Source organism: Pleurodeles waltl, chromosome 6 (assembly GCF_031143425.1).
Source record: "Pleurodeles waltl isolate 20211129_DDA chromosome 6, aPleWal1.hap1.20221129, whole genome shotgun sequence".
Lineage (NCBI taxonomy): Eukaryota > Metazoa > Chordata > Amphibia > Caudata > Salamandridae > Pleurodeles > Pleurodeles waltl.
In genome coordinates this window covers 813,770,747-813,794,316 of record NC_090445.1, presented here as the reverse complement: position 1 = coordinate 813,794,316, position 23,570 = coordinate 813,770,747, and the positions used below count along the sequence as shown (strand labels likewise).

The 23,570-nt window shown below is 41.7% G+C and overlaps 1 protein-coding gene across 1 annotated transcript in view; it reads left to right on the top strand.

The window, feature by feature from the left end:
• SORCS3 (sortilin related VPS10 domain containing receptor 3) overlaps positions 1–23,570 on the top strand; it is a 2,578,554-nt gene that overhangs the window by 112,643 nt on the left and 2,442,341 nt on the right. The window lies entirely within an intron of this gene.

The following is a 23,570-nucleotide window of genomic DNA, read 5'->3' as shown; positions in this document are numbered from 1 at the left end:
GGTAATTGTAATGAGGCACTGCGTGTAATATCACTGGGATCCCTGAAAGGGATAACCACAGTTGTATTAATATTTCTTAACACAGCTGTTGTGTGCTTTTTGAATGAGTGTTTTTAGGCTCAATTTTGGCAAAACCCTTGATTTGTTTATGTGGAATTGATTTGCACCAGTGCTACATGTGCGGGTCCATAGCATATTGTTTATTCCCTTTATTTACCCAATCTCAGGCTCAAGATCACATCAATAACTACGTACCCACGCATGGGCAAACGCTCATTGAATCAAGTTTCCTTTTGAAAACTGATGCTGCTCTTTCTGAAGGTTTAGCATTAATTATCCAGCTATGGGAGACAGTATGGATCATTTGGATGGATTGTTTGATAGGGTCAATAGATATCCCTCCGGGGCATACCAGTATAAATGCATTTATCTCTATAGTAAAATCTGGTGCCATCGGTCTTCCCACAGACTATGGTTGGAGGATACATTTGAGACTATCTCCAGTATATCAGAGCCCAATGATCTACGGGCTAACTTTAAAATCGTGAAGCCTTCACTGTTACTACTGAGTTGAAAGGTTCACAGCAGAAAATTCAAAGGAAAGGTCAAAATGTACAACGTGGAAGCAGGATGCTAATATAAAGTATCCATGAGTGACTGTTTCCAGAACAACAAGAGAAAAAGATGGCCCAAATATTTCAGAGCCCTCCTTTGTCCTTATCTCTAGCAAAACATCACACCAGCTTCACACCAGCCTTACAAAAGATACCACACATTTTTTCCTGCCCCACACTCCGGCAACATACTCTAGGGAGAAATCCAGATTTTCGAAGTGAACCTTGCAAGAGGTATTCCGTATCCAAATCAACTTAAAATGAAAAAAGATTATATGATTCAGTAGGTTGTAGACAAGAAAAGAAGCTTGGGGGGGGGGAGCTCAGTAAAGGAAATTGTTGCTGCATAATCAATGTTATCAACGGCAAACCCATCTAAAACAAATAGATGAGTGGCTTCATTAACTTGTGACTAAGATCCGAGGAATAATAGGTTTGAATCTTGACCCAGCCTTTCTTACATCAATAAAATAAATGGCATTTACTTAAGTAAAAATAATACATACGAAACAATTCGGTTTATGCGGTATAAAAGGCAGGCTTGCATGGTGCCTTTTTGACTTGCACTGTTGTTTGAGAACATAGTTCTTTGGGCCAATGCACCATCTTCAAAGATCTGCTTGTAATGTTTAGGGGCCAGGTTTAAATTTGGAGAGGGAAGGCCCATCCTACTGAAAACAACAGGAGCTATGTTTGTTGTCATGCCAGGATTCATACTGTGGGAAACATATGCATCGCTGGATCTGACGCTGAATGCATAAAACTCTTAAGCTTCACTTTCTGGCTGAAAACAAAGCTACAACATGACCCTGAATATTGTTCGGCTGTGATTTTGGCTATGTCTGTGCTGTACAAATATCACGTACGTAACTACGTAAACACCAGAGACAGCTTTAGAAGTACACAGCACCAAGCTGCAACTAATTAGCTGTCAATTGCAGGCCCTGAAATGGGCACTCTCTTTCTGGTAATTGCTATGGGGCATGAGTCCACGTGAATCGTTAGGCTGCGTGTTTACCTGAAGACTGTCAAATAAACTGTTCATTTAGATGACGTGCGAGCTTCTCTGAATCATGCATAGGCTGAAATGTTACAAAGATCACAGTGCATTCAACAGATTTGCTAAGTCCTACCTAAGAATGTATGTATATGTTGTACAAGATAAAACGTATGATACCTTACGCCGGACTCACCAAACCATTCCAATAGATCACGTTATAATTTATGTAATAAAGAATAGTTTTGAAAGTGCTTTATGTCCACCGTTTCAAAGAATTGTATTAATTTACATTTATTTAGTTTCATCTGTTTTTACATTGCATTTGATGTATAACCTTAACTATACCTTGAGCTGAAAATTGAAATAATCAATTTACCCTTATAATAGGAAGCAACTAGATATAGGAGAGCCCCTACGGCTAAGAGTGAGGCTCGAGCCAGATGTCTGGATCTGACTCAGCTCGAGAATATATTGCACCCTGGAACTAAAAACTAGCCGAGCCTTTATGTGGCTTCTGACACCACCCTTTTATCTTATTCACCAAACTCCTTTTCCCCCAGGATATCTTGCAGGAGAGGAGGTGCTGCCCAGAGCTGCACCATGTTCATTTTAAAGATTGCCTGATAGTGAAGACCCTGCAAAGTCCCGTGAAAGTGTTTGGAGATAAGTCTATTCTAGTCATTTTTCTCCAAGCACTTTCTAAGGACTCTGCACGGTCTAGATGGTGGTCCTAACTGATCTGTTGCCACCGACCACAGGGGTAATGAAAAATGCAAAAAGGCTGGATGGTGTGGGTTCTGTGTGAAAGCCTGCCTGCAACTGTGATCTGACCTACACCTGTGTCATATGCACTCAGTGGCTCTCCCAAACCATTGTTTACAAAAAAACATTGCCTTCAAAGAAGGTGTTGAGCCTCAGCTGAAATTAGTTTTATTAAGTCATGGGACGCACATACCTTCCAAGGGTTCAGATTGCTATGAGTGACATTTTCATAATTTCAGTGTAATTATGAGTGACATTTCAATGACTATGAGTGAGACTTTCTCACAGCAAAATCAAGCAATAAAGATAATAAAGATGAGGGAAACATAAATATCAGATGTTACACCCATTTGAGCAATGAGAAACTCTAAGAGGATCTTCAAACTGCTGCAAAGCACCAATATTTCGAAAAGACTTAGCTCACTCACTTTTCTATAAAAATGATAATTAATAGCATAGCTGCCAAGTTTTCAGATTGGTTATGTGTGACATTTGCATAATTTCAACTTACTAATGAGTGACATTCAATTCCAAAGGTGTGACACTTAAACAGAAACTTTTTTATGAGTAAAACCAAGCAATGAAGTCCATAGAAAGCCACACAAATCTCAAACCATGCCTGTTTTAGAAACGAGAAACTCTAAAAAGATCTTTAAAGTTGTGGGGACACCCGAAATGGAAGGTCACTAACTATTACCCTTATTTTGCAACGACTTACCCAATTCCTGTGCTTTTGGTTGCAGGTTGGGACCTCGTAGCACTGTAAATGCAAAATTCTCCTATTCACCACTGCATCAAACAGGATTCAATTCTGTTTCTCCCTAGTTATACACACAGAGACCTACAATGATTACATTACCTCATTGAGGCTTTATAATACAAAATAATGCATTTTAAATCAATTTACTTTATGTTGAATTACGTTTGCATGTGATATACATTTTGAAATTCAGTGTTTTATATTAAAGAAGCACAAGCCATTATTACCCACTACATCAACCAGGATTCAATTACGTTTCTCTCTGATTATACGAACAGGGATCTGATGTGATTTTATTAACTAATAAGGCTACACAATGTAAAAAAATGCATTTCTCACTCACTCATAATGTTACTTGCGTTTATCATTCATTTCAAGGTGTGTGCACCATAACTTTATATGCAGTTACTAAAATCTGAAAGACCAGTACAAATTGTTACTCTCAGTTCGGTGCTCTGCTGCCGAACTGACTCACCTACGCCAACCAGAGGTGACTGCCTAACCAGCTAGCAGAGTGTCTTTGAACTGGGATGCGGCTCATAGCTGCCAAGTGTTCAGATTAGCTATGTGTGGCATCCATGGTTTCAGTGTACTTATGAGTGACATTCAATGACCAAGTGCATAATTCTTAAAGTAATGTATTTGCATGAGTAAACCCTAGCAATGAAGTGCTTTTTAAAGGCAAAAGTATCAGAAATTATACTTTTTTGAGCAATGAGAAGTTCAAAAAAGACCTTGGGACTGTTGCAAAACATCTGAAATGGAAGGTCATTAACCTACTGCTGCTTACTATGATATTCATTATTGATGGCAACCTTAAAAAATAGCACATTTTCAAATCTATTTCATTATCTTGTGTCTCTCAATTTATCTTTCAAGTCATTTCAGGTAGTTACATGAAGATGAAAAGCCATGAAAAGAGTTAACGAAGAAGTTGTGCTTTAAGGCAGTCACCCTCATTCCACTCATCTTCATTGAATGCTCTGCTGCTGTACTCACCTGTGTCATGATCAGTGAATCAGCCTCTCTGCAGTGGCAAGCTGAGCTAAGTCAGAGAGTGCGTCTTTGGCCTGTGCTCAGGGGAGGGAGGGTTGTAGTGAGCTCACAGTGGCAGTGCTGCTGTAGAATGTGTTGCTGTTAAGGGGCCCAGCAGTCTCACAAAGGGTTGGTGCTGACTGAGGCTTGTTTTAACTTCATTGCCTAGTTTTTTTTGGGGGGGGTTTACATTTCTTATATAGTGCAAACTTGACCTGAAGGTAACAGAGCACTTTACATGAGCACTCATTACATTTCACAAGGAAACATACATATTTGTCAAGCCTGTGAGCTGCACAGTCACTGAATCTGATCTCTCATGCTGCACTAGAGCTGTCTGGTTATAAGAGGGCCAGTGTGAGGTGTGACTCCTGTTGGGCAGCCTCCGAGTACGGCAGCAGCTTGACTTTGTCGTCCATCCGAGCTGGCCGACCACCGCTGCCCGGCACTTTTATGTGTGCACATGTGCCAAGAGTACATATGCCCCAGTCACACTGTGCCCACTACCCGAGGTGATGGCAAACTAACTCCAAATTGTTGACACACTCCAGTGTCAACAGCATAATTTACAAATCGGTCAGCAAGTAAGAAGTGTCTCAGGAGAGGGGGTGCTGGGGCCTAGGAGTGAGGGAATGCTATGTGAGATAGTGCCCCAACCCCGCTGAAGCCAACAAACATCATTTGCTGCACCCTCACTACAGAGTGCTCCTCCACTAATACATACAGAGGACGGGCATGGGCAGAGAGCAGGAAGGCAAACAATCTGAGTGCTGCTACAAGCACATTGAAAACACAGGAGTTTGAGTCTGGCACTGTTGTCCCTTTACTTTTTTTCTGACATTGGTCTCTCATGTGACCCAGAGAGGCTGAGCCAGAGATCACCCTGGCCTGGATAAACAACAAGATGTAGGTTCAGACTTCCTGATAGGTTTGGTGCACTTGCTGGAGATGCATGAGTATGCAGGATCCAAGTGTTTGGAGAGGCTAGACCTGATTTCAACAATCGTATTTCTTCCACTCTTGTGCCTGGCTACACTACTAGAAACTTAAACAAAGTATCAACTACTTCAAATGAAGTTGTGTAAGTGTGACAACAGCAACAAGCAAGTCCCAGGCCCAGACGGGAGTATGAAATTCCCTGGTAGCTTCAGTAACAGCTAACAGTGCTGAATTAATTTTGGTTAGTTAAAAATGCAATGCACAATAATGCAGAAACTCTACTTATGCGTAACAATGCTTTATAATGCAGGTATGCAGATACCTGCATTAAAATGCGTTAGACTATCCCCTGATGTGTGGTACTTTGCAGGGATGGAAGCAGGTGATACCAACATTAAAACAGAGCAAACTTCGTTCCTTGAACTTAACTTTGTCATCTTTTAAAGAAAGACTTCTTGTTTCAACTTTGATTTCATACGTAATATGCATTTTCATTTATTGCAATGTCTGAATGAATTTGTGAAAAATGAAAGAGAAAGCAATAACTTTTGATGTAGAATGGAAGGTAAAAAAAGCATCAAAGTGAAATCAGAAAACTTGAGATCAATCTTGGCTTCCCTGTTTCATTAAATTGTATGAGTCAAGACAATTACCATATTTCACTCTGTCTCATTTCTCTTCATAACCACATTTGAGAGCATCTTGAATTATATCAAAACAGAATGTGTGCATGAAGGAAATCCACCTTCTCTGTATGAACACCTGGATTTTTTGCATTTCTCTAGAATGTACATTAACCGGTATTAGGAATCTGTGCACCATAATAAATTATTCGGTGCCACAAAGTGTGAAATTTAGTTCCTAAATAGTACTGTAAAAATTGGTTACACCCAATTGCTATATTTACCGTTCCTATAAGGAGATGGTTGAATTTGTAGAAATTACATAAGTGGTGTAGATGTTAAATGTCATATGTTGGTTGCAGGATGTTTTTATTCCCCTCACATACAGGACAAAATATAAGGCTGCTAAGAGAATCGCTTTCTTCTAGTTGGGACTCAGCTTAAAAGCACTACAGTGACACATGAAAAGTAGAAGGGCATTTGTCACATAGGATAACCTATTTTTTCTTCATTTAATATCACCCATAAAGTGTATTCAGTAAGCCCACAGGGCTAAGGGCTTAGACCTTATAAAGTTTTGCACTACTTATTTAAAATATGTGCCCTCACAGTGGCTAACTGCTCAAACGCTGTTTTAGCAGTGTATGATCAGTCAGATGCTCCATGGCATGGCCTGGGTATAATTAAAATCCCTAATTAAACCCCAAAACTGGGGTAGACTAATCAATACCTTCATGGACTTCCCTTATTAGGTGATAGAACACGGGCAATGGCCCTCTTTTGAGGTAGTGCTTTTCAGTACTATGCCAATATAAGTTTAGCTGTATCCCCCCGGGCACTAGCCTCTGCAATCACTACACTAACCCATGTTTACCCCTTCTCCTCATCTGTGGTGCCCATCTGTAAATCCCGTGGCCTTACCTTGCTCACAAATATATCCCAGTAGGCAGACAGTACAATCATGACCATCATGGTTATGTGGTCCATTCCACCCTTTTGGTCAGGCTTCTGACCCTAACTCAGGGAAAACTTGACCCATAAAGACAACCACCAGCAGAGTCCACTGACAGCTGTCACCACCGGCAACTGTATCTGCAGGAATTCGTTCATGACTGACCCCTGAGGCTAGCCTATCGTCCCTACTAGCTTCCCCAGCTGCACTCCTGCCATACCAGCAAATTAAGAAGAACACCACAACTACTAAACAACCCCTCTTGCATTGCCACCGTATTTTGTCTGACAATTCGAAATACCCCAATAGGACATGAAGTTAAGCAAGGGCTCTGTTGTGCCCCAGTGCAGTTTGAGAAGTGGTGTGATCCTTCACTAACAAACACCTTCTTCCCCATAGTTTCTGCCATGCCATATAAATGCCTGTAATATATATAAGAGACCCTTTGTGCACCTGTCGAGTACTCCGATCCGAAGTGACCATGCACTCATTCAATCTGAGCCGAGGAAGGTCATCATAATAAATACACTGGGGGGAATTTGGATGCTGGATCCTATGCCTATTAAGGAGGTCCATAGTGAGCTGGTGGGAAAGAAATGGATCAATGCCATAAAGATTCCTTCATATCAACGTGTGAGCATTACATTGTATTAAGGCTGTCAGCCCTGAAACCTGCTGCAGCCCTTGAAACCTGCTGAGATTCCTTCTCATTTCAGCAGTTTTAATGGTTCTAAATGATCTATATCCCTATGAACCATATTTTAAAGGCGTGCCCCCTATGGGACGGAATGAAGTGGTTTCAGAAATCTCTCCCACCCTGGGAATAATAATAAGCAATTACGCAACATTCGTTATCCATGTGAATGTTCTCCCTCGCCTTATGGGACATTTAAAAAAGAGAAGGCGTTTCTGGGCCGTATTTTCCATTTTACTGTGTGCTAAAATTAAATGTGCACGACATGCTAACTCCCATCAATCTCGGAAAACAATGAAGCTGGAGCTTCAAATCAGCAAAACAAATCTGCAATCATTGCGTGAAATCACTATTTAAAGGACAGCTGTTTTCTTTAAAAAAAATACAGTTTCAATCTTAGCAAGAATAACTATCTTGGGCAAGACACTTCGGCCCATATTTATACTTTTTGACGCAAAACTGCGCTAACGCAGTTTTGCGTCAAAAAAATCAGCGCCGGCTAACGCCATTCTGAAGCGCCATGCGGGCGCCGTATTTATTGAATGATGTTAGCCGGCGTTAGCCGCCGGCGCCGTCTGGTGTGCGTTAAAAAAACCGACGTACACCAGGCAGCGCCGGCGTAGGGGGATATGGGGCTTGGGCGTCAAGAAATGGGGCAAGTCAGGTTGAGGCAATTTTTTCACTTCAACCCGATTTGCGCCATTTTTTTTCACTCCCAACCCCCATAGAAATGACTCCTGTCTTAGGAAAGACAGGAGTCATGCCCCCTTGCCCAATGGCCATTCCCAGGGGACTTATGTCCCCTGGGCATGGTCATTGGGCATAGTGGCATGTATGGGGGCACAAATCAGGCCCCCCTATGCCACAAAAAAAAAAAAAAAACACTTACCTGAACTTACCTTAATGTCCCTGGGATGGGTCCCTCCAGCCTTGGGTGTCCTCCTGGGGTGGGCAAGGGTGACAGGGGGTGTCCCTGGGGGCATTGGAGGGCACCTCTGGGCTCCTTCAGAGCCCACAGGTCCCTTAACGCCTGCCTTTTGCAGGTGCTAAAAAACGGCGCAAAAGCGGCCGTACGTAAATTTTTTTGACCCGCCCGCTCCCGGGCGTGAATTTTGCCCGGGAGTATAAATCCGACGCACATGCCTCGGAGCCGATTTTTTAGACGGGAACACCTACCTTGCATATAATTAACGCAAAGTAGGTGTCCACGCTAAAAAATGACGCTAACTCCATGGACTTTGGCGCTAGACGCGTCTAACGCCAAAGTATAAATATGGAGTTAGTTTTGCGTAAAAAAAAACGACACAATTCCAGCGCAAACGGAGTATAAATATGCCCCTTCATTTGATACATACCATTTACAAACGTCTGATCTCACAAACGTATCGTAGAGTTGCCTGCTTCTAGGTGCTTACCTCCTGGCGAGGGAAGGGGAAGTGGGCAGTAGCTCTAGCTTATCAAATTTGACATCGCATATGACATCAATAAAGGCAATCTCAATTTCAGCTCTTATTGCACCATCGATTTCGTCAGTTATGGCCCAGCAGTGCGGCTCATTAACGTTTCCCTAACACCTTACCTGTCAAATGAAACATACGGAGAGATGCCTAGTTATGCCTATTTCATAGGGTCACAAGCTCAACATATATCAACCATGGGGCAAACACTGCACATAACACAAGAGAGCCAACATCCAGGTAATCAATCCAAGAGAAGGAGGGGTGTTTAAGTTCCCTATTTAGTGTCTTATACCAGCAATAGGCACCCAAAGAAATTACTAGCACATAAAATGTGTTCTAAACAAAATGTGTTCCAGAACAAAATGTAAGCTCAGTCTGTGTTGCAATACCTTTCATTGGCAGAGGATCTCATATGAAGAGGTGGTGCTATGTAGTGCATGATCAGGCACATCTACTAGAAGTTATATAGCAGGTGAGATAGCTCAGTGGGTTGAGCGCTTATTGCAGAAACGTGTGTGCAATCTGCAGAGCCAAGGCGGTTTTCAGAAGTTTAATTAAAGAAGTACCACTGGGTAGTGTAGTAATAACATAGAGCAATGATCTGCTAATTGATTATCCAGGGTGTACTACAAGCTGCTGTTTACGTTATTGCCTATACACAGGGCCCCTGGAATCATGCAGCCGGAGATGGCCGAATAATGCGGCAGGGTTTAGTAAATTATGATGAAATAATGAGGACACAGCATGAAATTCCAAGCCAGACATTTGTTAAAGCAATGAATAGCAATTAGTTCTTAGAAAGACTAGCCAGAGACTAAAAGTACACCATTCAATATTATCACTACCTCACGCGGGCACATGCAATGTGCTCTACTTGCCTGACCACAATGTCCTTTCCGTGACTGATTCGAGGCACAACCGGAGGCCAATTGTAACACGATGTGTAAATCTTAGGCCTGGGTGAAATGCAATGTATACTGGTGGAAATTGCCAACATTCTGAATTTCAAGTTACTGACATTTGGGGATTTTGATGCAAATTTTGGAATTATTCGGGTTTGGGTTATTTTCATTTAGTTGAGCTTGGGTTCGTGCAAAAATTATCTTGATTAGGAGACATTTATTTCACAAACTAGTTTCCAGCTGGTATCCTCTCCGTGTCTCGTGGAAAATACGCTAACCGATTTCATAGCTGTCCAAGACATCCTGTTGCTTTCTGGCCACATCAAAAAAAGGCGAGCTGCGCACTCTCCGCCGCTCTCTGCGCCTCTGAATATCTACTCCACATAACATGAAAAAGGGGGGGGAGTGGTCCCAAACAAGGCAAACCCCACCTCCCCACCATGCAACTTTCAATTGTTTTCAAGGCATCCTCCGAATGACGCAACATGCCAAAAATTCCCCTTCTTTCACAAACGAGGAGATCAACCATCCAACTAGCGAAATCATCCTTCAAAATCACTGCCAAACAAAAAAGGATCTCAGATGCCTGGCCGAACCTCTGGGGCCAATCCCAAAACCAGGCATGCAAGGAGGAGCCAGAAGGTCAAGACAGAGATCGACACCCACACGGTGCTGCCCCCAGAGCTTGTTTACGGCCTCCCATCTTAAAGCATTTAATTATAATAATGTTGTTTTAGTGCAAAGTGCTCCAGTGGCGCACATAACTCAAACGTGTGGCTATTCAGTACACTGGCCGTTATGCATACCTAAAAACACAAAGAGTATGGGTTATTTTTTCTGGGTAAGGAACATAAAAGAATCAGCCCAGTTGCGATTCGTAGATACCCGAACATCTTCACTTTGAACAGATACAATAAATAAAGGGGGGTGCCTCAAAGCCAAACCAAGAATGAGGCACACACAGAGCACTGATCCAACAAGAAACATCGTGCCGCCCCCAAGGAAGCTGCCGCTCTTCTCTGAAGCCCACACCAGTGCACACCCTCCCCACCTCACCTTTGCTTCCCACCGGCCGCCCCGCATGAGGTCTCCAACACTGCAACAGACGGCACCTCCAGGCAAAAAGGAGAAAAAAGGTCCTTCACATTTCACCGCATCAGAAGCCCCCGGGAGGTGACACCAAAACATCTAAAGAGCAGGTGGGGGGAAAGGAAGCACTCCAGTGCTTGAGCAGGCAAGGGGGTGTCAGCAATTATCAGTGGGAACCAGGCAGCGATGTGTAATCTGGGCAACCTTGCCCGCTACTTAACCTGTCCTGCCACCCCCTGACGACCACTGGGGTAACCCCGCCAGCGATGGGGCAACCAATGGTTACTCCCCCTGGGAGAGAGGTAAATTCAAAAGGTGGCCACTGTTGGCCACTGTCCCTGACCGGTCCGATCTGACCCATACCTGTTTCCGGTGCCTGCGACCTGGCAGCTTGGCCCCTGGTCCATTCTGTTTAAAAACGTATGCATGTGTTTAAACTCCCTTTTTAAAATCTTTCTCCTGCTTTATTTATCAGTTTGTTTATCTATACTGTCAATCCAAGCCACTGGATTGTTCTCCCCAAGATTCTCAAAGTGAACGATCCTTTAAGTATCAAACATCAAATGGATTGAAGACCTCCTACTGTATCCGTGCTCTTGGCTTAATCTCTCTAGTATTAGGAAACACATGATAACCTGCTTTTCATGTCTTAGTTAGATGCCTGTGGTTTGATGTGATGGTTGTTTCCGTTTTATTTTAGTGGCAGAACACCTTTTTCGGCAGTTGAACACAACAAATTCCTAAAAAAAAAGCCTTTTCACATTATCAAAAGCCAGGAAAGGAAAACCTAACTTAAAAAGATTTTCTTGAAGTTAAGACATTTTTAATAGAGTTTTAAAACTGAACTTCCTGGCTTAGGGCAGTCATAAAACTGTCTAATTTGGCTGAAGGCATTCTTACCTATTGTCTTAACCCAGGCAAAACCTTAGTAAATGAGGTTTATGTTTACTGGTTTAAGACACATTTAAGGCTGTTTCATGCCAGGGAAACATTTAGTAATCAGCTCCATAATGTGTATGATCTTCCAGTGAGGCAATAACTTCAGTAAATGAAAAACATGTAATAACATTAAATAACACTGAACCTAAATAATCACTTAGTTAAAAAAAAATCACATGATTTGCATTTTAAGAGTTAAGATACTCAGTGAAGTCTTAAGGGCAGCAAATTTACATCGGAAACTCATTTTTCATGTTGATAGATCAGAAATGTACTAAGATACATCGCATTTTATCCTTCTCTGTGAGGGACAGACAGTCTGTTTTTCAATGCAATAAACAATAGCCGCTGAAAGGACTTTGCTAGTTTTCAAGCCCTGATCTGGCCGCAGGTCAGTCCAGTTCTCTTCGTCTACTCAAGTCTGTTTTTGATGTATTTAGCCTTGAGACACACATATGTGTCTGCTGTGTTGTCTTTGGTATTTGGGGCTTTTAAAGAAATCTTTTGCTTCAGAAGATGCTCTTTACTTTTATGGATTACTGTCAGTTTATAAGGCCGCTAACAGAACCTCAGAAATAGCCGATGGCTGTCATGCGATGGTCCTTTGAAGCTGTATATAAATGTAAAGTCTACCTTGATGATGCGAAAAAGACGGACGGATGGCAGAAAACACGCTTCTGCAAAGCTAGGAAGTTCCAGAACTCTTTATTTCTATCGGCAGTTATTACAGTTAAAGTAAAAAAATGCACATACAGCCTGGCAAGTGACATCCTCATTTATATTTTCATCGTTTCGTTTGAAATGTTGTTTGCATTTCCAGTTCAGAGTTGTCCAATGAGAATAATGTTATATTTTATAACACAAATCATAATGTTGAGGTTCCCCATATAATGAGCTGAAGGTATGACATTTAAACGTCAGGAGTGACAGAGATGCCGGATCAATACCTATTATGAGTTATAAAAATGACCTCTTTTCCTTACACTGTTTACAGTTTCTTGCAATGGTGAATTTTTCATGTCATGGTGAAGGGCATCCCGTGAAGTTTTAAAAACCCTGGCCACGACAAACAGTTCTAAAAATAATACTGCGTTTATGAAAGCAGAATGATAGGCATAATGGGGTCCCGCCAAGGGTTTTCAAGATCCAAGTGACATCATAGGAAACGGAACCAAAGTCAACTCTTGCCAGGATTTTCTAAACCGACCCACATTCGACGTGGACCAACCATACCACACAGACTCGACTTTCTCCAAGATGTTTAGAGGCTGGAGGAAGAGTCCTTTGAAAAAAGCTATAAAGTAGGCTCTGTAGTTGCATGGAACAGCACAATCTTCCAAACATTCCGATAAACAGAAAATGAAGTTACACTAACTTCTGGGGAGGGAGAAAGTGCGGATACTAAAAAAAAATCCAAATATCATACTTCAAGTAGCCATCATCAACACTTCTTCAAAACAGTGACTTATGCATATGCCTCTAAAGAAATTCTGTAACAATGACAAAAAAAGGGTGAGCAGCAGGCAAGTACGAGTACCATAGGAAATGCAGTGTCTGTTACCCACTAAATAATACCAATGCAAAATACTGACAAGAGAAATAAGAGCAGTTGTCCTGTGTCCTGAAAGCACTGCTCTATTAATGCGATGACACTCAACTAGCGCCACCTGAAAGAGGTGCTGGTATGCCACTGTGCAGCTCAAAAAGCCAAAAAACAGCGGGTCATGGATGATTACTTATACTCATCAAAGTCAGTGCTATTCATTACGGGGAGAGACAACTCTCCTCATCAAAAGGGTGCCCAAGGTACCATGGACCACATTACAAATAGGGTGTACTGTTCTTGTTTGAACCCTTTAAAATGTGGGCACTGTGAACAGACTGGGATGGTGCACACAATTACAGTTAATGAGCTGTCCCTAGAGCAGCTACAAACCCGCATCAGCTGTGGGGGTCACGCATTACTGAAAGGCAGGCCAGCTGTTTGCAGCCTCTGGTTCAGCTTTGACTTTGCAGGTGGCAACCAGGCCTGCACGTCAAAGGGGTCAGACGTGTCCCTGCAGGTGGGTGTCATGAGTGACTGCACCCACCTGCAGGGGGAATTCTAAGGGGGTCTGTTGGACTCTTCTTCCCACTAAGGGGGGCCCCCAGGCTCACACTTATTGTGCACACCCTAACAGCCCCTTTGCCGCTGCACTCCCATTTATGACACAATGTGGCTGCAGAGTGTTTCTTTATTTGCATGAGGCGTGCACTCACAAGCAAATAACTGGATGCCCCCTTAAGATTGCGCCAGTGATACATGTGCACTGGCAACGTCAGTATAACAGAAGGGGCAGCACTACCTTCTGTAATACCAAAGTGCCCTCTGTGTGCAAAAAGCAATGCATACTCCAGCTGCGCCCCCTCCCTCAGAACTCACTCAGGAGCTCTCAGGCCAGGGTGCTGTACTGAGGAGCCCCCTGAAGCTCGGGGGGCCCCTTGCATCGCAGTGGTTGCGGGGGCCTTTTTTACACCACTGACGGCACCCCCTAGGACACTTTTGATAAAATAACCTCAAAACTGTTGTTAATGTTAAGGTGGTCTTCCTCAGGGCTGTATGCCTACTCGAGTGCGGCTTTCATAGTTAGCTATGCATTGCAGGAACGTGGATTGCTCGTTTGCTTTGGCACCGCCATTTTTCAATGCGATAGATGGGATGCTTTAAATGCCTATTTGGGATTAGTGAGTTTGCGCGATCCTCGCGGTAATAGGAAATGAAGTTTGGCTCATAAAAAAATAGTTGTCCCCCTGCTTCTGTGCCAAGGCCATTTTTTTTAGCTTTCAGATTCAATGCACGTGCCACCGCTTTTAACCAGTTTGCGCGTGCATCTTCGTGGGCGCTGCTGCAGTTCTTATTCTTTTCCAAAAATGTTTTTCTTTCCCATGAGTAATCTAATAGTGCGCGTGCATGAGGTGCACGTGTCAAAGCATGTCTATGTATAAGTATGCGTATAAGAACGGGGTTTTGATTTAGAACGCAATTTGAATATGTACCGAGTGTATCTGTATTGATTTTCTCTATGAGGCATTACTTGAGCGGTGCTTAATCATCAGAAAGAAAACTAATTACAATTGATATATGATTACTGCTGGAAGTAAAACAGTTTCCTGATACGCAACTGTAATATATTTCCTGAGAGTGCAGCAGCAATCTCTGGTAAGCGTACAGTTCAAGGACCACCCCTGAAAAACCAAGTTAAAAATTCCAAGACCATGAACCTTACACACAAGACCACTAACACATACGTGAAGGTCTAACCTGCACCCAAAATGGTGGCTTAATAGCTCCGGAACCCACATCATTCAGGTAAAGGCGAACTATTTTCTTTTTTAGGGTCGAGCCTGCGTTGCATGCGCTCGCGCATGCGTATCGCAGCGAGACGCTTTAGTGTTTAGAAAAGGGGTTCGGAGCCCTCTCGACGTCATGTCAGTGTGTTTGATTGGTTCGGGGGCTTGCCCAATAAAATCCGCTTGCTTTCATTAGTCAAAGGCATGCACACGTCATGCCTTTTCCGGTGGCTAGCCCCCCTCGAGCACATCGACCAAGTACAGAAAACATGTGAGGCTCGCTGTTTTCTGTGGGCTCGTGGACTATTTTTTCTCTAATTTACTAGCGCGATTTCGCTTGGCAGAAGTCGAGCGCTTTACATAGTTAATTGCACTTTTTCGGGTTACGTTTATAAATGCACTTTTGCCGATAGGTGAAAAGTCAGGTTAGGAGTTTACAATGCTATCAGCTCTAACATGAGCAAACGCGAGACCCGTTGCATTGCAAATGCTTGTTTAATTTGATATCCCGCAGCCTGTCATAAACTCAATAAATAAGACTCAGATGGTGATGGTTGCTGCAACAATGCGAGTGAAAGACAATTCATTACTTATATTTGATCGCCTCCATTTATAAACTTTTCCAAAAATCATGGGAGAAAAGATTGTGGGTGCAAGTGAATTTGCTCTTTTGGTTTTAATGTTCTCATGCAAAAATACATCTTTGTGTTTCAACGCATGAGGAAAGGGAGTTCACAAAAGTGTTTAAGGAGTAAGTTTGGAAACCTGTGACTGTGAAAGGTTTTTAGACTTAAGCAGAATTTTTAAGATTCCACAAGCAGTACGAGGCAAGGTGGGAAACCATCAGGTGAGGGTCTCCGTCTTTTGTGCAACCGGAATATTGTCTACATCAGAGGTTCCACAGGCTTGAACACATTCATAGCAGTTTTGCAGAATCACATGCCATTTAAGGATTTTGGAGGAATCACATACCACCTAAGGGGCTCAGCAGACTTACATTTTATCATGTTGGGTCTAGAAACCCTCAAAGTATCGAAGAGGTACTGCCGGGTCAGATACAATTTCTAGGTCTCCTGAGGCTCACATGCCCTATCATGGGCTTACCACGTGATTGTATTATCTTACAGGCATCTCCAGGGTTTACATACCTTTTCTGAAAAGCCATAGACTAATATAACATTTGGGTTAGGCAAACTTCATAAAGCAAATAGACTTAGCAGACTCATTTACCTTCTGAGGGGTTTCTTCTGATTCACGCAACATCTCTGTGGAACCGCAACTGCATACTTGCGTACCATTTTTAGGGGCTCTATTGACCCATATACTATCTCTGGGCAGAGAAAGTCACATGTCATCACAGTGGTTCTGCAGACCTTAGCATCTACTGGCACAGATACCATTGCAGAGGCCCTAAAAACGTAGACCCATATTTATAATTTTTTAGCTCCTCATTTGTGCAGTTTTTTGACACAAAAATGTCGCAAACTTACAAAATACAACTGTACTTTGCAAGTTTGCACCTCTTTTTTATCAAAAAATTACGCAAATGTGGCGCTGGAAAAGTATAAATATGGGCCTTAAAATCTCAGGAATCCTGCTGCCTCACATTGTAAACCACAGGATCATCAGACACACACACCATCTCAGAGGACCTGACATTTTTAAATCTAGAAACTCAGGGATTCCGCCGCCGCACAGATTAGGCCACAAGGTCTGAAAGGCACATATAATGGAGGCACTGGAAACCTAAAATCTCTGGTATTCTGCTGACTCACATAGTAAATCAAAGGCCCTACAAGCACACACCACATCTCAGAGGCCCTGGAATCCTAAACTTTCAGGGATTGTGCTGACTTACATCATATATCAGTGTTACTATGATTCATATAGCAATTACTTTTCTTAGCTTCTGTACCACTGCAGGCACTGTTCAATCTCACACACCATCTAAAGGGTAGGCTCACATACTATGCCTTGGGGTTTGCAGCCCTGAATTCTTTTACAGGGGTATTGTAGGCTTGCATATCACATTAGTGGTTCTCTAGACTTGTGTACTACCAAAGAGACTATTCAAACTGTATGTATCATACTGGTTTTACTGGTTTTAATAAAGTGTCACTCATTCTGTAGGTTTACATCTCACCTTAAGGGTTCCTAAGGGTTTTGAAAATCTGCAGTTTGTCTGAGTGACTCTGCTGGCTCACATACTATCTCTGTGACATTGTAGACCCACATGTCATATCAGATCTTCTGTAAAATCACTTTCAACAGGCAAAAAGGATGCTTCCCGTTTGCCTGGTGTTTTAGCCAGTATGAATAACCTGACATGATATTTCACTTAGTGATGATGACATCAATTTACTGTAACGACTGCAAGGAGCGTCCCAGAATGAAGCCTAAAGTCCAGAAGAACCAGTCTCCAAGACAGGTCTGTTGATATGAACAGCCTTAATTATAATCATTTGCAAAATCCCAGTAGATTGGATGGCTGTTGAGTGAGGAGAGAATTGCACTATATAGTCCATGTATTTCCATAGCTCTTCATACTCCAGACAAGGCACTGAAACACATTAGCAGACAGAAGTAATTCCCTCCGCTAACGTCATAATCGAGCCCTTTGTCAAGAATTAGCAAGCATTGTGTTTCGGCCTGACAGCCATGAACAAGTCAGTATTGTGAAAAGCTGTGAGTACAGGGTTTGCGATTTCTGCACCCACTGTGGAGAGCACTCTTTTACATTGGAACAAAGCTGGTTACTTGAAATTTAAAATATATAACGAACAAAAAGAATAACACAAATATTAATTTATTATCTGTAAAAAGTCACTACCTATGCTTTAAAATATCTATCAATTAATTAAAATATGTATTAATATTAAAATAGCAATTACAATGAATGTGCTATAAAAATAAATTAATTGATAAAGCATCTAACATTACAAATTTATATTGAAGAATAAAACATTTCTTAAACCTATAATTATTTATTTTAAAACAATATATTTTAACTTTATTCAACCATTGTAACTAGTATTCTAAAATATGTAACACAAACTAATATATTAAAAATAATAAAACATAAGAACATTAGTCAATAATTAAAAACACAAAAGAAATTATGTAATGAATTTCCAGGATAAAAGTAAAATGTGCGTGTATACATAATGAATAAATAAAAAACTATTGAAATACACTGTTGCAGCTACAATCATAAAAAACTTTGGGGAAATGTGGGTGAGTGGGGGTGGGAGTCAAATTTACTAATTAAATCCAGACAGTCAAACAAGCCTTGTAGAAGTACAAACTGTAGAGATATGATATTTACTATTCTACCTCCAGCCTAACAAACATTGACAAAAATGCATACATTGGGCAGGAACAGATTCACAGTTTCAACTACCTTAGAACAAATATTGGGTAATGTGCATATTTGGTGGGGAGGTAGATTTACTAACAGAATTCCAGAATAACAAGCATTGAAGTAAGTTTTTAATTCCAATATACAAACCCTAAGGGCCTCATTCACGAAGAAATGATGCAGCGCGTTGCCGAAAGTCAGCTTGCAGTGCCACAGTGCATCATTTTGAAAGTGCCGGGATGTGTCATATTTGCAGAAATACGACTCATCCCTGTACTTTCCTCAGCACTGGTGCACAAACTGCTGCCTAGTGTCAACGCAGACACCCTTGCGCCATAGTGCAAGGGGGCCTGTGTTGCCAGGAGGATTGTTTATGTGCAGGAAGGGATATCTTCCTACACATAAACAATCATTAATGGCATTTTCCTCTTCCTATATGTTCTTGAGAATGCAGCACACGTAGAAAGAGGAACGGGGAGAAATAATTTTATTTCTCCCTGTCCCCCACTTTAATGACATGAGGTGGCATAGGAATCTGAAGCATTCCCAGCCTCGTAAATCTGAGAATGCATTGGATTCCATCAGGTTCCATGGGTGCTGCCTAGAAACACCCACAGCAACACCCATGCAACACCCCTTTCACGGAGAGTTATGCGTGAAAGGGGGCCACATATGTAAATATGGGCTGGCACACTGTGCCACCGGAGCGTGAAAAGAATTACGTTCCAGTGGCGCAGTGTGCCACTTGTGCCTTGTAAATGAGGCCCTCAGGATACTGCATATTTTGGGAGAGGGGAACAGGTTGAGATTTACTATTTAACTTCAGTCTAACAAACATTGGGGAAAGTGCATATATTGGAAGGACAGATTTAATATTCTACGTGCAGGCTAATAAAAATAATGGAAAGTGAATTCAATAAAGGTGTCAGATTTAATAGTCTAACTCAAGTCTAATTAACATGAGAGAAAATGCATGCATTTGAATGGGGTAGATTTACTATTCTAACTCAAGCCAAACAAATATTGGAAAACGTGTATGCATTGAATGGAGGTCATTAACACAACAGTAAGGCAAAATTCCTTGCTTACCACAATATACTCCCTTGCTTACCACAATATTCCATTCATTTGTATGTTTAACGAATGGTGGGCTTAACTCATGTATTTTGCTGTAGTGTAAATAAACACAATTACAGCTAAATTGCGTGATATTGTGTGGCTTACAGAAGGAGTGTAACCCAGCATTTAATGCTATTTTCTTTGTGCAAAATGCACTCTCACATGCAAAATGAACTTGAGGATACATTTCAAGGTAAGGAAATAGTGATTAATGTAACCGAACGTGAACAGCAGCAGCCAGCGGCCACTCATGCTCAATACTTTTGTTGTTCCTTTGTTATCGCAGTAGATGTGTCTAATTACTCATAATCATGTAAACAAACGTAACTGTGTAATTTTCTGTAATTTTGTATCAAAAGTGTAACACAAACTTTCTGAAAATTACTCCAATTACTCTGGCTTGATTAAAATTTCACCTAGACCTAGATTAAACTGGTCATGAAATAAAAAAAAAACAGAGAAATCTCCTTTGCGAGGGTGCAAGGGGAGCTGGTAAATTCAATGCAGGATTAATAGATCATAGGCAGGGTCTGGTGAAACAGCACATAGTTCAGAGAGAGCAGTCCATGGTCTGAAGTAACCCAATAAAGTCTTCTGGAAAGTATGGGCTGCAAAGGGTAGCAGCTCAAATTCCAGGAAGGAAGCAGCGGAAGGTCTTAGAGGTGCACTGCCTACTTACCGGAAACAAACAACATAAAGGTCCATTACTTGTGTAAGATGTATGGCGGGGCTAGCTAGGATAAAGATTGGCCCTAAGCAATGCAAATTTCCCTTGCTCAGAGAATAAAAGAAAATTGCATGTGAGATTGTAACAGTTCTTGGGGGCAGACTAGCTGTCTCTACGAGGTCAATGTCTTATCATTGCATCAGGGGCTTTAGGGCAATTTCACCATAGGTGATAATAATCCTCCTTATTAGCTTAACTGCAGACAATCATGCTTGTAAAATGTTCCTGTTCGTTACATTTGTAGCTCCTCCCTCCAAGTCGTCAGTGTAACAAATGCTGACATCTTACATCCGGTAATGTAGCTCTTGCTCACAGTGTGCAAGTTTAACATGAAGGACGTCCTTCACAGGTTTGTCACGGTATATCCGATCTCTGCTGAAGTCATTGTACCCAACTCCTGATCATGGTACATGACGGGGTAGGAGAGAATTGTCCAAGCTGGATGTTTTGTAAATGGAGGGGATGGGTGGTCCTGCGTCGAGCAGCAAGGGGGCAGGACACATGAGCCAGAATGAGATGCAGAAAATGAGAGGGTAGAGAGAGCGAGCAAGCTCCACCCCTACATTGCACTGTGTGCCAAGTCCTTGTATAACACTGGCATCATCTGCTGCATTACTTCCAGCAAGTGCAGTGCTCATATTGCCACTGTTACATACTAGTCTAGATACCAATGCAAGATGGAGGGAGGCATTTGCATAAGGTTGACAAATGAGCCCTTCATTGCACTAACTTGTAGTGCGTTATTCACCAATCACGAACTACAGTTGAATCATTTTGGATCACGTAAGGATTTTTTATTTAACATAAGGATCTAATGTAATGAATCCATCAGCTATTTCCTACGCAATAATCAAATTCTTGGAAGATACACCACACCTCGGGCCTGTTATGGCAAATTTTCCTTTTAATCCTGAGGTACTGATTAACCAAGGATGTGAGAAAGTTCCATTTTATAATTGTATTATTGAATCCAAATGCCATTTTTACGAGAGGAAAAATGTTTTTTTAAATGTTAGTGTGCTTAGCTTAACGTGCATGTACTTGTGTTAAAAACGTAGTTATTCATCAAGTCACAGCAAGCCCTCTTTACTTGTGTGGAAACCATAAAGCATTATTTTGATAAGTGTTCCGCTCACAAATTGCGCAGCAATTACGCCTCACAACTATCAAAGTGATTGCTATGTAAGCTGCAGCATCATCAAGGATAAAAACAACAACTTACTGGGTGTTTTACATTCTGTAGCTGTGATATATGCATTCTGCACCTTTTTCATAACCATCTACCTTGTGCTCAAATGTATGTGTCATGCGTTTTTCTGCTATGTGCAATGGAGAAGACATGTATACATTTTCAAACACAAGTACGTTTCCTGTGATGGAAGACTTGCATGGTGCCACTAAGAGGGTTAGGCCGATGCACAGTGGCATCACTCTGTCTACACTGAACTGAAGCAAGTAGCACCGGAAAATGACCCACTATTTAGAATTTACTAATATGAAGAGTGGGCAAGCCAGGCCCATTGAGAACTGTGGGCAAATGTTATGTTATGTTATGTTATGTTATGTTATGTTATGTTATGTTATGTTTTTTGTAACATAAAACAAATACCCAAAGCCATCCTGGTGCTATGAGGGTGGAGTGGATGGGAGGGAGAAGGGAGCAGAAGGAGCTCAAACAATTATTTACAGATAGAGAGAGGTAAACTAAAAAGACAAGGTTTAAGGTTTTTCTGGAGCTTGGAGGGGCAAACTACAGACTGAGTGAGAGAGAGAAATGGTTTCTGAGTTTGGCAGCCAACTAGTAAAAAGAACGCCCCCCATGCACACCTTAGAAACATATGAGATACAACCAATCACTTGGCAAAACTGGGCCAAAGGTAACAAGAAGGAAGGTAAGAAGAGGGGTTCTTCCTCAAGCAGATGGGACCTGAATCATTCACATCATTGTGGATCATGCATAGGACCTTGTTAATGGGAAGCCAGTGGAGTGATTTAAGATAGGAGGACAGGGGTAGAGGAGGAAGACCCCTTAGAGCAGCCGGGCAGATGTGTTTAGGATGACTTGAAGACGATGAGTGAGATTATCTGGAATTCCCAGGTGCTTAGAATTGCCACAGGCAAGATGAGAAGTAATTAATGAATGGTTTTGTGGGCATGTACGGGGAGAAACATAACAATCATCCTAAACATTTTGAGATGAGTGTAGTATGTTCTGAATACCTGGTTGATTTGTTTTCCAAAGGTGAATTCATTGATTTTCAATGATAATACGCAGATCTTTGGCTGAACAAACAGCGGAGAGTGAAAATGCCAATGCAAGGGGCCATCAAGTATTAGACATGGCTGTGGACCTCTGACTGAAGAGAAGATTTTCTGTATTGTTTCTTTTGAGCTTGAGGAACTTTCTCTCCATTCCAAAAGACAACTACTCTCGTGGACGTACAGAAACTTTACAGGACCTGATTTGGATTGGAATGGAGATGATGATTTGGGAATCATCATTAGCATATGGCAGGGTATTGAATCCAAATGAGTGGATGAGGTGTACCACAGAAGAGAGATATGCATTAAATAGAGTGTTACTGAAAGACAAGCTCTGTGGGGCACCATAGGACATGAGGTGGTTGAGAATTCTTATGGTGGTAATTCAATTTGACAAAGAAAAGAACAGTGCTAGGTTGCAGGCACCTATTCTATTCCACAAAATGTTGTCATCAGAGTGAAGTGAGAGATGGTGTCAAAGCTGAGAAGTGTAATCATTTAGACGCTGCAGTGCCTTGATTTAGCATACATCTAAGGTTAACCACCATGGCTATGACAATGGTTTCTGTATTATTGAAGTGTCTAGAGCACAGCTGAGTGTTGATGGCTTTTTTCAAAATTTTGGAAAGGGAGAAAAAAAGTGATAAAGGATGTTAATTTCCTAATACTTCTCTGTCAGACGAGGAGTTTTCAAGTGAGGAGACGGCCTGGGCATGGTTCCAGTCATTTGCAACAGTAGGCTCTTCTACAGAGGAAATACGAAAGTGAATGATGATGGAGATCACCGTCTCTGGGGCTAAGTCTAAAATGTTGAGGGACAAGGATTAGAAGCTGAACCTGACTTAATAAGTGGTATAGAATTTCATGTGGGATAATGCCTTGAAATTGAAAAAGAACTAATGGCTATCAGGGTTTTTTTAATCAGCCGTTGCAAGCACCCAATTCATGGGAGTTTGAGGAGAGAAGTTGGAATGGAGCAATTCAATTTTAAAGTGCAAGAACTGA